The following is a 14,041-nucleotide window of genomic DNA, read 5'->3' on the forward strand; positions in this document are numbered from 1 at the left end:
GTAATCTGAAAATGCGATAATATGGCGTTGCTATGAAATCCAAAATACAACCACACATGTTAATCCGAAAGATCATTTATTCAGTTGAGCTTATATTACTATGAGTAATATTAAGGAGTCCATTTTTTTCAATTAATATTTTAAAATTATTTTATTTATATTAAAATTTAGACCCTTGATATAAAGGATTTTTTATTTTAATAAATAAATTAATTATAATAATTATTAAAAAAATAATTTAAAAAATATTTATTAAAATAAATACTTTTTTTTTATCTCGTTTATATGGTATACGAGATAATTTTACAATATTTGTAAAAAAAAATATTTTTCTGAAAATAATAAAAAAATATTAATAATATCAATAATATCAATAATCCAAACTTTTAGCATAGAATTAGTGTATAAAAAAGTTGGTAGAAGATATTAAAATGGATATGTTTGATCAATTAGTACTAAAAAAGAGTATATAAAAAATTAAAAGTTCCATAATGAAACGGTCATCTCCTAACAATTGGCAAAACAGTTGTCTCTCACCTTATCTCCCCATTCTTTCTTTGTTTTATTTATCGTCCTTCACTCTCTCATTCTTTCATAGAACTTGAACACGTTCGAATTTTTTATTTTTCAAAATGTAAATCAATACAAGTGGATCATATTTTAATTTAAAATTTTTTATGTACTTTTCTTGAGTACTAATTGATCAAACATATCCATTTTAATCTCTTCTACCAACTTTTTATATATTAATTGCATGCTAAAATTTTGGATTATTGATATTATCGATATTATTAATATTTTTTATTATTTTCAAAAAAAATATTTTTTTTACAAATACACGTATCTCGTTTACAATATAAATGTAAACGAGATATAGTATATACACGTGTCGCGTCCACCCGTCTTATCTCGTTTATAAGATACATGCAAAATTATCTCGTTTACACCATAAAACAAGATAAGAGAAGTATTTATTTTGATAAATATTTTTTAAAATTATTTATTTTAATCATTATTATAATTAATTTATTTATTAAAATAAAAAATCCTGATATAAATTCTAAATCCTAACTTTTTAAAAAACTGAAAATTTTTAAAATAAAAAAATTAATTAATATTAAATTACTAAAAATTAATTTTCTATACTTTCTTTTATTGTATATAAGACATTGATTCGGCTCTTTATTGTTCTTTGAGATTTCTTATAAGAGACCTGTTACACATACAAATTTTTTTGGCATACAAATTTATACAAGTTAATCTTAACTCAATAAAATTCATTTTTATAATGTAAGAAAGAAAAAGAAGAGTTTGAATTATACAAAATTTATCAATATACATACACCAAAAATTTTTAAATAATACAATATAAATAACTTATATAAACTTGTATATATAAATAACTTGTACGTGAAGAATAATTGTAAATTTCAACTTATTAGATTCAACATCCACTAAAACATGTCAAGATTTTTGGTAGACATCAAATATAATTATACTGTTCAAAATAAAATACGGTAAATAAATGAGTGTGTATGTGCGAGTCAATTATTAATTGAAAGCTAAAAGGTTTTTTCCAAATCTGTATCTTTAAAATGAGATTAGTTGTGTTAATTTGTCAATTGGTTCATAATTACATTTTAAAGGGTTATTGTTAATTCTTAATTGTGTGGGTCAGCCATGTATAGGTTCCTCACATGCAAAAGGGGACAAATTTAAAAAAGGTAAATAGCTAATCTTTGCTCAATGCTCAACATTCTAAAGCTCAAAACCGCGTTACCGCACGAACGAAAAATTTAATTAAACAAAAGGAATGATATTAACTAATTAACCATTTACAAATTACTTTGGTTCAAATTGCAAGAATATTTCTATAGTTTGGAGTTGCATACGCAAATAATGAGATGCTTTTGACGTCACATCCTATGACATGTTTATTTATTTTTTATTAAAAAAAATTGAGCGCTATAATTTTAATCATGAAAAGTACAAACTAAAATAATACTTATTAAAGATTATTACTCAAATTAGATAATTAGTTAAGTAATTTTGTCAAATTAATCTACTATATTCAGTTAGTTTATATTTTTTACGGTTAACATTGTCACTATTTTAATCTTTTATAATTAAAATGACAATTTGTTCAAATTTTTTTCGTTAACAAAAAATTTTTGACCTCATCTAAATAGATGTTACTCGCAACCGATTAGTTCTCTGCATCTTTAAATTGGACACCTCCTCGTTGAGATTTGTCTAATAATTGCTATAAATTGGTGAAGAACAAATGTAAAGTGTAAACACAATTATATTTTGAAAGATTAATTTTTGGAGTAACATTTTCTTCCATTAGAAAAGGAAAAAGAGTTTACCAAAAAAAAAAAAAAACTTATATGTAGAATTATAACAATGACAAATACTCTTCCACCCTAAATATGGGGCTTTGTTGTGCCATTCAAAGTACTAATTAAATAAATAACGAAGAGTAAAATGAATAAATATTCATCCCATTTTCATAGACAAAAATAAAATTCCATTTGCATGCATGAGTATGGTTTATGTGTTCCCCATTTCTCATCAATTAGATATTACTTCATTTCATGGACAAAAATGATATCCTAGATTACACAATGCAAATAAAATAAAATAATCTTTGAGAATCTTATCTTTGTGCCCAAGATAATGTTTAGCAATTATTACATTTTCTCATGCATGCCGAGCGCCACCATCACTTTTCTTCCCACTTCAAGATTAGTTTATAATCTTTCAAATTATTATTTTCTAGAGACCCATGCAGATTTCTTTATTGGGATGCCTTTTTCTTCCTTTTGTTATTTTCTTTTATATTTGTAAATATTTTCTTTTATTTATTATATTTAATAAATTTATCTAAAAATAAGAATAATAAATATTTTAATATTATGTTTCCGAAGCATATATTAAATATGTTTTAATGCATGCATAATATTTTTTCCCTCAATAATATAATGGGGTGCAGGCTACTCTTACAAATACCATTTCAGATTGTATACGGCACATATCCTGGCTTTTGAAAATTGAATTATTAACTGGTTCCCATAAAGTTGCTTTCAATATTCACTTTATAAATAAATGGAAGAAAAATATATACACAATATATTGATAGTATACAGATTTGATGGCTATTTTTGTTCCCTGTTTAAAAAGCTAAATAAATGAAAATTTGTCCTTGTATGCAACATTATTCTTGATCCTACTACTTTTTGCTATGGTATTAGCAAACCAGTGTGAAGAAGGTATTAGGACCCACACGGTTGCATTTAGATTATTATTAATGGCAAATATTATAACTATCGTTTGAGTGATCAACTTATTTTTTTGCTTAAATAAATGTTAAAAATTTAAATTTATTTTATGTATATAAAATATACTAATAATAACAAATTTTTAAATAAAATTTAAATATATAATGAATTAGTCATTAATTTATCAAATTAAGAGATACTGGACAACCAAAAAAAATTAACGGCAAATATTAGATTATTTTATTTATTTGTTTTTCCATTTTCTTTACCAAAACCGTAGTAGTTAAAGGTTTATGCAAGCATGAGCCGTTATTCTTTTCTTCTACCTTTTGATCTCAAAGGATTACTTGAACTTTAGTGTACAAATAGAGCTCCAAAAAGGGACCCACCATTATCTCAAATTTGTCCTATTTTTTTTATATTTGGTTTTTAATATACCGTTGGTGTTAATAATATTTTATAGTCATTCATTGATTTATTGGGTGCATCACTAAACATGTTTAGGGACCATAGAAATAACACATATTTGATTGATGGTAAATAAACACAGGGACGGACTTTATGTTTTTTTGTGGGTAAATAAAGACAGGGACGGACTTTAGCCGCGGGGGGGTGGGGAACGATTTTAGGGGGCAGGGGTGGAGGCTTCGGCCCAACTTTTTTAAAAAAAGATTAATAATAATAAGTGATTAAGTATGATTTAATTTTTTAAAAATTTATTTAATATTTAATCTAATATAAATAAAAGTCCAATCTAACCTAAATATTAATGATTTTTAATATTTAAAAAGTAAGTAACATTATTAAAAAAATAAAAAGATATTATTACTAATATTTTTTAATTAAATAAAATTTTTTAAATTCTATAAAGTAGATTTTTTTTCTTCTTATGAGCGTCCTTCTTGATTCATTTGGTATTAATTTTCTCTGTTTCAACTACTACAATTGAGAGTTCTTTTTCAACTATGAATATTGTGAAGAATAATTCAAAAACAAAATAAAAGATAAATTTCTTACTAATTGTCTTTTAATTATATTGAAAAGAAAATTGCTGAAAATTTTGATACAAATTTTATTATCGATGAATTTTATGAAACGAAGAATCGACCATTTCATTAATAAAAAGTACATACATATTTTTTGTACTTTAAAATATATTCTCTATCATTATATTTTTATAATGCATTTTATATTATATAATTTTTTGTATAAGTTTTTAATATTATATATGTTATTGACCCATGATACTATTTCTGAATCCGTCCCTGAATAAAGATGTTATAATATTCATTTATGTATTGAATTCTCTTCTTCTTGGAGAAAAAAAGTGAATGTCTATTAAACACCGAATAAAATTCAAGAATAAAAAAATTAGAATTAAGATACTAGTCACACCAGCTATATATGTAAAATCTAAGATGGAAACTCAGGTGAAGTCGATTTCACGTAAAGTTGATATCTCAGAGTTATTAGATGAGAATTTAGCCAAATCAATCAAATCATCTAAAGATTAGAAACAAGGCTTCACATGAAAAGACAAAAAAAAAAAAAAAAGCCTTCACATGAAACACACACATGAAACACACGCACGAGCACACATGCTAATATGCTATCCGCCACTTCCTTCTTTGACTCAAATTAAAGGTATGCTCCTAAGGAAAATGCACACAATCTCAAAATTTCTGCCCCTACTATATAAGCCTGCTCAACAAAATAATAAGTTGGTCGTAAATGATCTATGTTTTCATATATTAATGATATCTATAACATTTTAGGAGCGTTTAATATTTGAGGTAAAGATACTTGAAAAAGAATATTCTTGCATATACACAATTTTAAGAGTTTAGTTATTAGGCACATAATTCGTAAAATAAAATTAAATAGATGTATGAGATTTATAAACATGTGATTATCATTAAAATAAGAGTAATTTATTTAAATTAGTTTCTGAATTTTTAAAAATTAAACACTTTAATTCTCTAAGTTTTAAAATACATAAACAGTCATTAATGTTTATTTTTGTTAGACGATACAGTTTTTCTCTAATTTGATTCAAAAGGTGAAATAAAAACAGTTTTCAAGGAGTTTAAAAATCTTAATATAATCTTTGAAAATTAAAAAAAATATAAAACAGTTATTTCAATTAAACGGATCAAACTAAAAAAAATTGTGTTATTTAATGAAAGTAAATATTAAGAATTATTTTGTATATTTTAAAATTTAAAAGACTAAAATATATAATATTACAAATTTTAATGACTGATTTGAATAATTATTCTTAAAATAAAGTTGAACGGAAAAAAAAGTTATTAAAAAAAATTGGTGAAATTCAATTTTTATTGTATGTCTAAATACAATGCGTTAACTTTGTATTTACGCAAGAATATCAAAAAGGAAGTTTAGAATTAATTATTAGTTTCTTTAAATGATGCTAACATATATCAATTTCTTGAGATAGGCGAAGACCAGATTGTGTAATGATATTTACACTAATTAGCTTCTCTTCCAATAAGGAGATATATAAAAGGTTACTGTCAAATTGGCTATATAGAAGACTCATGAAGGTTAAAAACCAAAAGTAGATGTGTCATTTTCATTAGACAAGAAGAGCATTCGACATTGCATGATAACCATTTGAGTGAGAACAAGAAAATTATGTAAAGAGAGATTGAACAAGAAAAGGGTACAAATAATAATAATAATACATGATTCATTTACGAGTATATAGATATAGTGTATGGGATGTATACATCAATTTAATTTTGATGCATTATCATCAATGATATTACATGATCAAATCATATTAATAATTGAATTTAATTAAGTTGATTCAATTATTTAAAAAAAAATTAGTTGAGAAAAAAAACATAAAAAAATAATTAAATTTAATTATAAAAATAACTTGTTTGCTTATCATCTTTTTTATTATTAGTGTAAAAAAAGTTTATACTTACATTTAATTATATAATAATATATTAATAAAAATAATTATTTTTTATATTAATTATATGAATCATTATTCAAATGAATAAATATAATTAAACAACAGTAAATATATTTTATACTACTAGTGTGTGTATATACATATGGCGTGAGGGAATAATAGTAAAGGCATCACAAAAATCCTCTTTATAGTCAAAAAGAAAAGCCAAAGAATATATATACTCACAAAAGGAAAAGGGGAATTAAGCTCTTGTGCCTTTAATCATTCCTCAAACTAGACTTTGTGTTTTATGTCTGACCAAATATAATGTAATCTTCAAATAGAAAAGTAATGGCTAACATTAAACTTAGATTGATAAAGGTATCTGTTTCGGATTTGGCCTCCGGATTCCTCCATAAAACGGTTAATAAACCAGAATATTTGGAGTTGGATCATCTTTACGGCTCAAAACAGATTAATAATTTTTAATATCCTAATCCAATATTTGAATTTAAATACTTCCTTTATTTTAGTTAAATAAGATAAGATAATTACTATCGATTAAATTTGAATCTTCTAAATTTTGAATTTTTACTTTAGAGAAAAAAGTGTGATCTTTTATCTTTGAATGATTTTTCTATCATATTTTCTCTTAATCCCACCTATGAAATAAATGGTGAAAGATTATACTTTACCTTCTAAAGTGAAATTCAAACTTTAGAGAATCCAAATCCCCACCGATTATATAAAGGGAAACCAGAGGCCCCTCAGGTATGTCACTCATTCCTCATACACACACCTCTTAGATCCATTCTGACTTAAGCGTCGGAGTGTCTTTGCAGGTATCCACCCCCCCTCCCACTCTAAGTCATTCATTCCGAGTACCACCTCGACTCGCAAGTCCCCGATCCATCTCACAACCTGTACTGAAGGCATCTAGTACATTGGCGCCGTGTGTGGGGATCTGCCAAATCGTGACAGCATGACGGAGAACCTTGAGGAGAAATCCTCAAGCCATCACCACGATTCAAACCCACGAAATCCAATACCCGAACACCGGGGTAACATCCCCCCGACCCATGAAAGGATGCATAGTACCGTAAACCGCCAGCCAACCCCTGACTGGCGGTAGCTAAATAAAGTCCGGGCACCCGATGGCCTAGGAAAAAACGCAATCCAGATAATCCAAGACCTTTGTCTCAGGGTACAAGACTTCGAAGGCCGAGTCACAACCAAGGAACAATACCAGCCGAAGCACGCCAGTCACTCGACCTCTAAGAGCCGATTACATCACGAAACCAGGAACGACAGATCACCCAAACGGCGATACAGGAAACAGCGCAACCGCAACGCTTCTCGAGAGCCGGAGCATTGACGCAACGAAGACAATAGAAGACACCGTCAGGAGTCCATGCGCATTCGAAGTGAGCATGTGATAATGAAAGCCAACCCATTCACTGAACAAATCCTAAAAGCCAAACTCCCAAAAGGTTTCGAGAAATTGACTGATATGAAATATGACGGGACAAAAGATCCTCAGGAACATCTCACTGCCTTCGAAGCCAAAATGAACCTGGAGGGAGCCGCTGATCCGGTCCGATGCAGGGCCTTCTCGGTAACCCTAGCCGGCCCTGCGATCAAATGGTTCAACGCCCTCCCCAACGGATTCATAACCAGTTTTGACGACGTCTCCAGGAAGTTTATGGCGTAGTTCATGACTAGGATTGCCAAGGCAAAACACCTGATCAGCCTGCTCGAAATCACCCAAAGACAAGATAAATTCATGAGGAAATACCTCGACAGATTCAACGATGAGTGCCTAACGGTCGACGGACTCACGAACTCAGGTGCCAACCTCTGTCTGACCAATGGCCTCATGAAGGAAGACTTCCAGAAACACTTCACCACCAAGCCCATTTGGACCATGCATGAAATCCAAAAGATCGCCAGAGAATACATAAACGATGAAGAGGTAAGCCAAGTCGTGGCCACTAATAAACGGAAACACGGTAGTTCGGCACCTCGTAGTAATCCACCACCTAATGATACCCCAAAAGAACACTTCAAGTCAATTGCCCCAAACCAGCCGCCCCGAATAGGAAAGTTCACGAACTACACCCCTTACCAGCACCTATCACGGAGATTTATCACTATATAGCAGACCGAGGCATCCTCCCAAAGGCCTGACAACTAAAAGAGTGAAAAGGTGAAAATAAAAGACTATACTACGAATACTACAGGGGGTACGAACACAGGACCCAAGATTGCGTTGATCTAAAGGACGCTCTCAAATAGGCCATCCGAGATGACAAACTCCCCGAGTTTGCCAAAATCATCCGAGAGTCGAGAAAGACCGAAAGAGAAAGATCGCCAGAACGGGAAGGGCGCAACCCTAGAATGACGTGACAGGCACACCAGGAAAGCCCCGAGACCGACCAATCATCATAGTAAATGTGATCACAGGAAAAGATGCACCAGGAAAATCCAAATCAACACTAAACAAAGACCTTAGGGTACTAGCCGTGAAGAATGAAATTCCGACCTCATCCCTACCGGCAGAAATCATGTTCCTCCGCGACGACTGCCAGTACAGCACCTTGGCAGAGGATGCCCCCTTTGTCATCTCGGCCAGAGTTGGAACTGGCCTGGTAAAATGAATACTAGTAGACACCAGAGCAGACTCCAACATCCTTTTCCGAGGTGCCTTCGACATGCTTGGCTTCCAAAATGAAAACCTGTAAAACCATCGTAACAGAGTAACCGGGCTTGGTGATAATTTCCTCAAACCGAACGGCTCCATCATGCTACCAATCACCATCAGTACCAGGAACGAGAGGAAGACCATTCTCTCCGAATTTGTAGTGCTGAAAGACTTTACGGCCTATAACATCATCCTTAGAAGGAAGACGATCAACGATCTGTCCGCCGTCATCTTCACCGAGTTCCTAATCATGAAGTTCCAAGCTGACGACGGCACCATCGAAACAATAGACAGGGATCAGAAAGTCACGGTGGAATGTGACAACAACAGTCTAACCCTCTACAAGAGGTCCTGAGATGCGGCAGGCATCTTTCTTGCCGACCTCGATGCACGCCAAGACAACCAACCCCGATCGAAACCAAAAGGAGACATGGGAAAACTTCAAATAGGGTAGACCCAGGATGAATTCACATTCATCAACAAAAACCTATCCTACAACCTAAAAAGTGACTTTATCGAGCTCCTAAAGCAAAACAGGGACCTGTTCGCATTCACCCTGGCTGACATGCTGGGAATAGACCTTGACCTGATGTTCCATCACTTGGCTGTAGACCCAAAGGCCAAACTAGTGGTGCAGAGAAGGAGAAAAATATCACCTGATCGAGCATCCGAAGTTAGAAAACAAGTCAAAGGCCTACTTGAAGCAGGCTTCATCTGAGAGCTCCCTTACACGACCTGGTTGGCCAACGTCATACTAGTAAAAAAGGCAAATGGCAAGTGGCGAATGTGTGTCGATTACATGGACTTGAATAAAGCTTGTCCTAAAGACGCCTTTTTCCTACCAAATATCGATGGACTAGTAGACGCCGCCTCAGGATACCAGTACCTTAGTTTCATAGATGCCTACTCTGGGTACAATCAGATACCCATGCACCAACCTGGCGAGGAGAAAACTGCGTTTGTAACCCCGACGGCACATACTGCTACACGGTCATGCCATTCGAGTTAAAAAACTCCAGGGCCACCTACCAGAGACTCGTCACCAAAATCTTCAAAGACCTCTCTGGAACCAAGTTGGAGGTCTATATTGACGATATGCTTGCCAAGAACCGAGCAGGCGAGGAGCTCATCGACGACCTCAAACTCATACTGAACACCTTGAAGAAACATCGGATGCGCCTTAACCCGACCAAATGCGCCTTCGGGATGGAAACTGAGAAGTTCTTGGGCTTCATGATCACTCAACCGGGCATAGAGGCCAACCCAGAAAAATGCAAGGCCATCCTTGAGATAAATAGCCCGGCAAGTCTCAAGGACATCCAAAGATTGACCGGACGACTTGTCACCCTTTCTCGCTTCTTCGGAGCCTCGTCCTAAAAAGCCTTCCTTTTTCTTAAAACTCATGAAAATTGGTATAAGCTTTAAACGGAAACCCGAGAGCGAAGACGCCTTCCAACACTTCAAGAAAGGGCTAGCAAAACCCCCCCCCATACTCTCCAAACCCAGAACCGGGGAGGCACTTTACCTTTACCTATCCATCACGAAAGAAGCACTAGCCGCAGCGCTCGTCCGAGAAGATAAGCAAAATACACAAAGTCCCGTATACTTTATAAGTAAGGTCTTCCAAAGCGTAGAAACACAGTACTCCAGACTTGAAAAACTCGCCTTTGCGCTGCTCAAGGCTTCCTGACGCCTTCAGCAGTATTTTCAGGCCCACCCCATCACAGTCCAGACGGACCAGACGGTTAGACAAGTACTAGCCAGACCTCGCAGGGCAGATGCTCGCCTGGTCCGATGAATTATCACAATACTAAATCGGATTCGAGCCTAGAATGAAATTAAAGCCTAGGCCATGGCAGACTTCATAGCCGAAATGACCCCAGGAAACGAACCCGTGGAGAGTTGGAAGCTCCATGTTGACGGCTCATTAAACACCAGCTCATGGGGAGCAGGAATAATACTGAAAAATGAGAATGGAATTGCCATCGAACAATCCATTCGATAAGAGTTTTCAATCTCCAATAACCAAGCCGAATACGAAGCCTTCCTAGCCAGACTGACATTAGCCAGAGAAGTCGACGCAAAAGTGTTAGAAGTCTGCAATGACTCCCAGGTGGTTAGCTCCCAAATAAACGGAGACTACCAAACATGGGACCCTCTGCTACAGCAGTACCTAGCTAGGGTGAAAGAACTAGCTTCCAAGTTTGATGGAGTAACCGTCCAGCACATTTCAAGGGAATGAAACACGATGGCTGACTTACTCTCGAAACTAGCAAGTACCAAAATAGTTCCAAGAAACCAATTATTGATTCGAGAGGTTATTAAGACACTATCCGTCTCATTTGCGACCTCGGTCAACCTCCCCATCACAAGCCAACACTCTTGGACCTTCCCAATTTCCAATACCTCACTAACTGGATCCTACCCGAGAATCCTAAAGAAGCAAAGTGTATAAAACGGGAAGCAGCAAAGTACACGACAATAGCAGGGTAGTTATACAAGTGTGAACTATCCGAGCCCCTCCTCAAATGCATAGAACCCGAGGATACGAACTACATATTTCGCGAAATCCACGAAGGATGTTGCGGCCATCATGTGGGAGGAAAAATCCAGGTTCAAAAGGTTATCCGAGCAGGGTGTTTCTGGCCCTCCATCACAAGAGACTCCCTCTAACTGGTCAAAAATTGCAAGAAGTGCCAATTCCATGCTGACCTCCATCAGGCCACCCCCTCCAACCAACTCAACATCATAATGGCAGATCGGCCTTTCAGAACCTGGGAAATAAGCCTCATGGGTCCCTTCTCTACAACTCCCGAGCAGCTCCGTTACCTCATAGTCGCCATCGACTATTACACCAAGTGGATCGAAGCCGAAACCCTAGCCACCATCACGCCTTTTCAGTGTTAGAAGTTCTTCTGGCGGCAAGTTATAACCCGATTTGAAATCCCTAAGATTGTAATTTCAGACAATGGAACCAAAATTGCAGATAAACGATTTAAGGAATTCCTAAAAGGCCTCGGCATCTCCCAGTAGTTCAGTTTGGTAGAGCACCCACAAGCAAACAGACAAGTAGAAGCAGCCAGCAAAATAATAGTAAAGGGCCTTAAGAAACGACTAGACGAAGCCAAGGGATTATGAGCCGACGGACTCGGATCCATCCTCTGGTCATACCGAACCTCCCCCCAAACTACAACCGGAGAGACCCCCTTTCGATTAACACATGGCCTAAAGGCCATTATTCCGGTAGAGGTCGGGGATCCCAAACCGTGGGAAGACACAACGAGAAAGCAGACCGGGATCTCGCGGACGAGGTCAGGAGCATAGCACACCTACTGGAGCTAGCCCTGAAATAAAGAATAAGCCTAAGATACAACCGCAGCATGGTGCGATGAGACTTCGGATCGGGAGACCTCATCTTACGACGAAATGACATTGGTTTACCTACTCCCGGAGAAGAAAAGCTCATGCCCAACTGGGAGGGCCCCTGCCGGATCAAGACGGTAATCAAGAAAGAAGCTTACAAACTCGAACGGTTAAATGGGACTGAACTCCTGAGATCCTGGAATGCCACCAACCTGCGGTGCTACTACACGTAGGAGCATCTTTCTAAGTAACAAGACCAAGGTCGTGTTAAGTTACCTTTATTATTTCCCTTCTTTGAGTTTTTTTTATCACATATTTCCTTTATCGAGTACTCTTTCCTACCCACATCGGGAGGTTTTAATGAGGCCCAAAACATTAAATAAAATTTGTCTCCGAATTCCTCAATCGAAACCAATTCCTAGGAGACAGTCTGGGAATCTGCCTGAGGCTGTGACTATGGTGTTAATGGCGAAGCCTCCCCGCCTCTTCCTGGCAAAAGGTAGCCTTCAATCTCACTAAATTGGTCAATCCGCCGGCCATCTGGATTGGAAAAGAGAAAAAGAAAAACACAAGTCTTAGACTCGGGAAGTAGAGATATACCAATAAAAGCAACCAAAAACCTACCAATATTAGTCCAGCATGCCACAGGATCACCCATGATGTCTCGAGGATTCAGCAGCCGATCTCCAAAAATCGACCAAAGAGCATCAGCAATGTCCTTGTTGTCTGAAGACGACCCCTCAAAGGTAACATGCGTCAAATACGACGCCCCAGCTCCGAAGTTTCAATACATCGCGAACCGACACTCTTCCTCCATGGTCAACCAGAAAGGATGGTGGCCCTGAGCAGGACGCACCTTAAAGTATTCCCTCTTGAACCCGTGAAAAGAGTCCTCAAACAAACCAAAAATTTGTCAGTTAGGTTGAGCCCTAAACGACACATACCCCTTCTTATGTTTTCCCGCCTTGGTCAGAAGGGTACACAAAAAGAAAAACAGAAGGACCTCCACCCGTACTGGAAGCTCCAAGTACTCACAAACCAACTCGAAGGTCCGAATGATCGCCCAACTGTTAGGATGTAGCTGGGACGGCCCCACGGAACACCGGTTAAGCAACTCCTGGACGAATTCCAAAAATGGGGTCACACCCCCAGCCACGTGAACATGGACTCGTAACCCACATCCAGTCGGCAACTTGGGGGGAATCAGGGTTTATATAGCAAACCCTTTCGTTAGCCCCTGGGAGCACGAGCTCGTATTGACGCTCTGTATCACCGCCTCCACAGATCGCTCCCTCATCACGGAGCCGTTGGAGGTCCGCCCCCGTTACCCAAGACGGCGTCCCCCATACATCAGAGGTCACCCAGTAATACGTACTGAGAACGCCACCGGCCAGGACAACGGAAACCTTAGCACCCTCGCTCCTCCGCCGAGCCATACCTGAAAAAGAGAGGGACACCACCATCAACCCATCAACCAGACGGAGAGAAAATCATGCAAACACCACCCCCATCTACCTATCACAAACACAAACTACACCCCAAAAATAGTGGTGCTCACTCTCTCTAACAACCTACCACTCTTACCCAGAAAAACAGACCCAAATAAATGAAATTAAGGAAAAACGCAAAGAAGACAAGAAAAAAGCTAAAAAAGGAGAAGCAGAGGAAATACCAACCTGATTCCCTGAAGTAACCTGAAGTGAACAAAGAAAAGAATTGGCGCGTGGCACATGACAAGAAAGCACGCAATGCACGAACGAACTAGAAAATCGA

Source organism: Arachis hypogaea, chromosome 19 (assembly GCF_003086295.3).
Source record: "Arachis hypogaea cultivar Tifrunner chromosome 19, arahy.Tifrunner.gnm2.J5K5, whole genome shotgun sequence".
Lineage (NCBI taxonomy): Eukaryota > Viridiplantae > Streptophyta > Magnoliopsida > Fabales > Fabaceae > Arachis > Arachis hypogaea.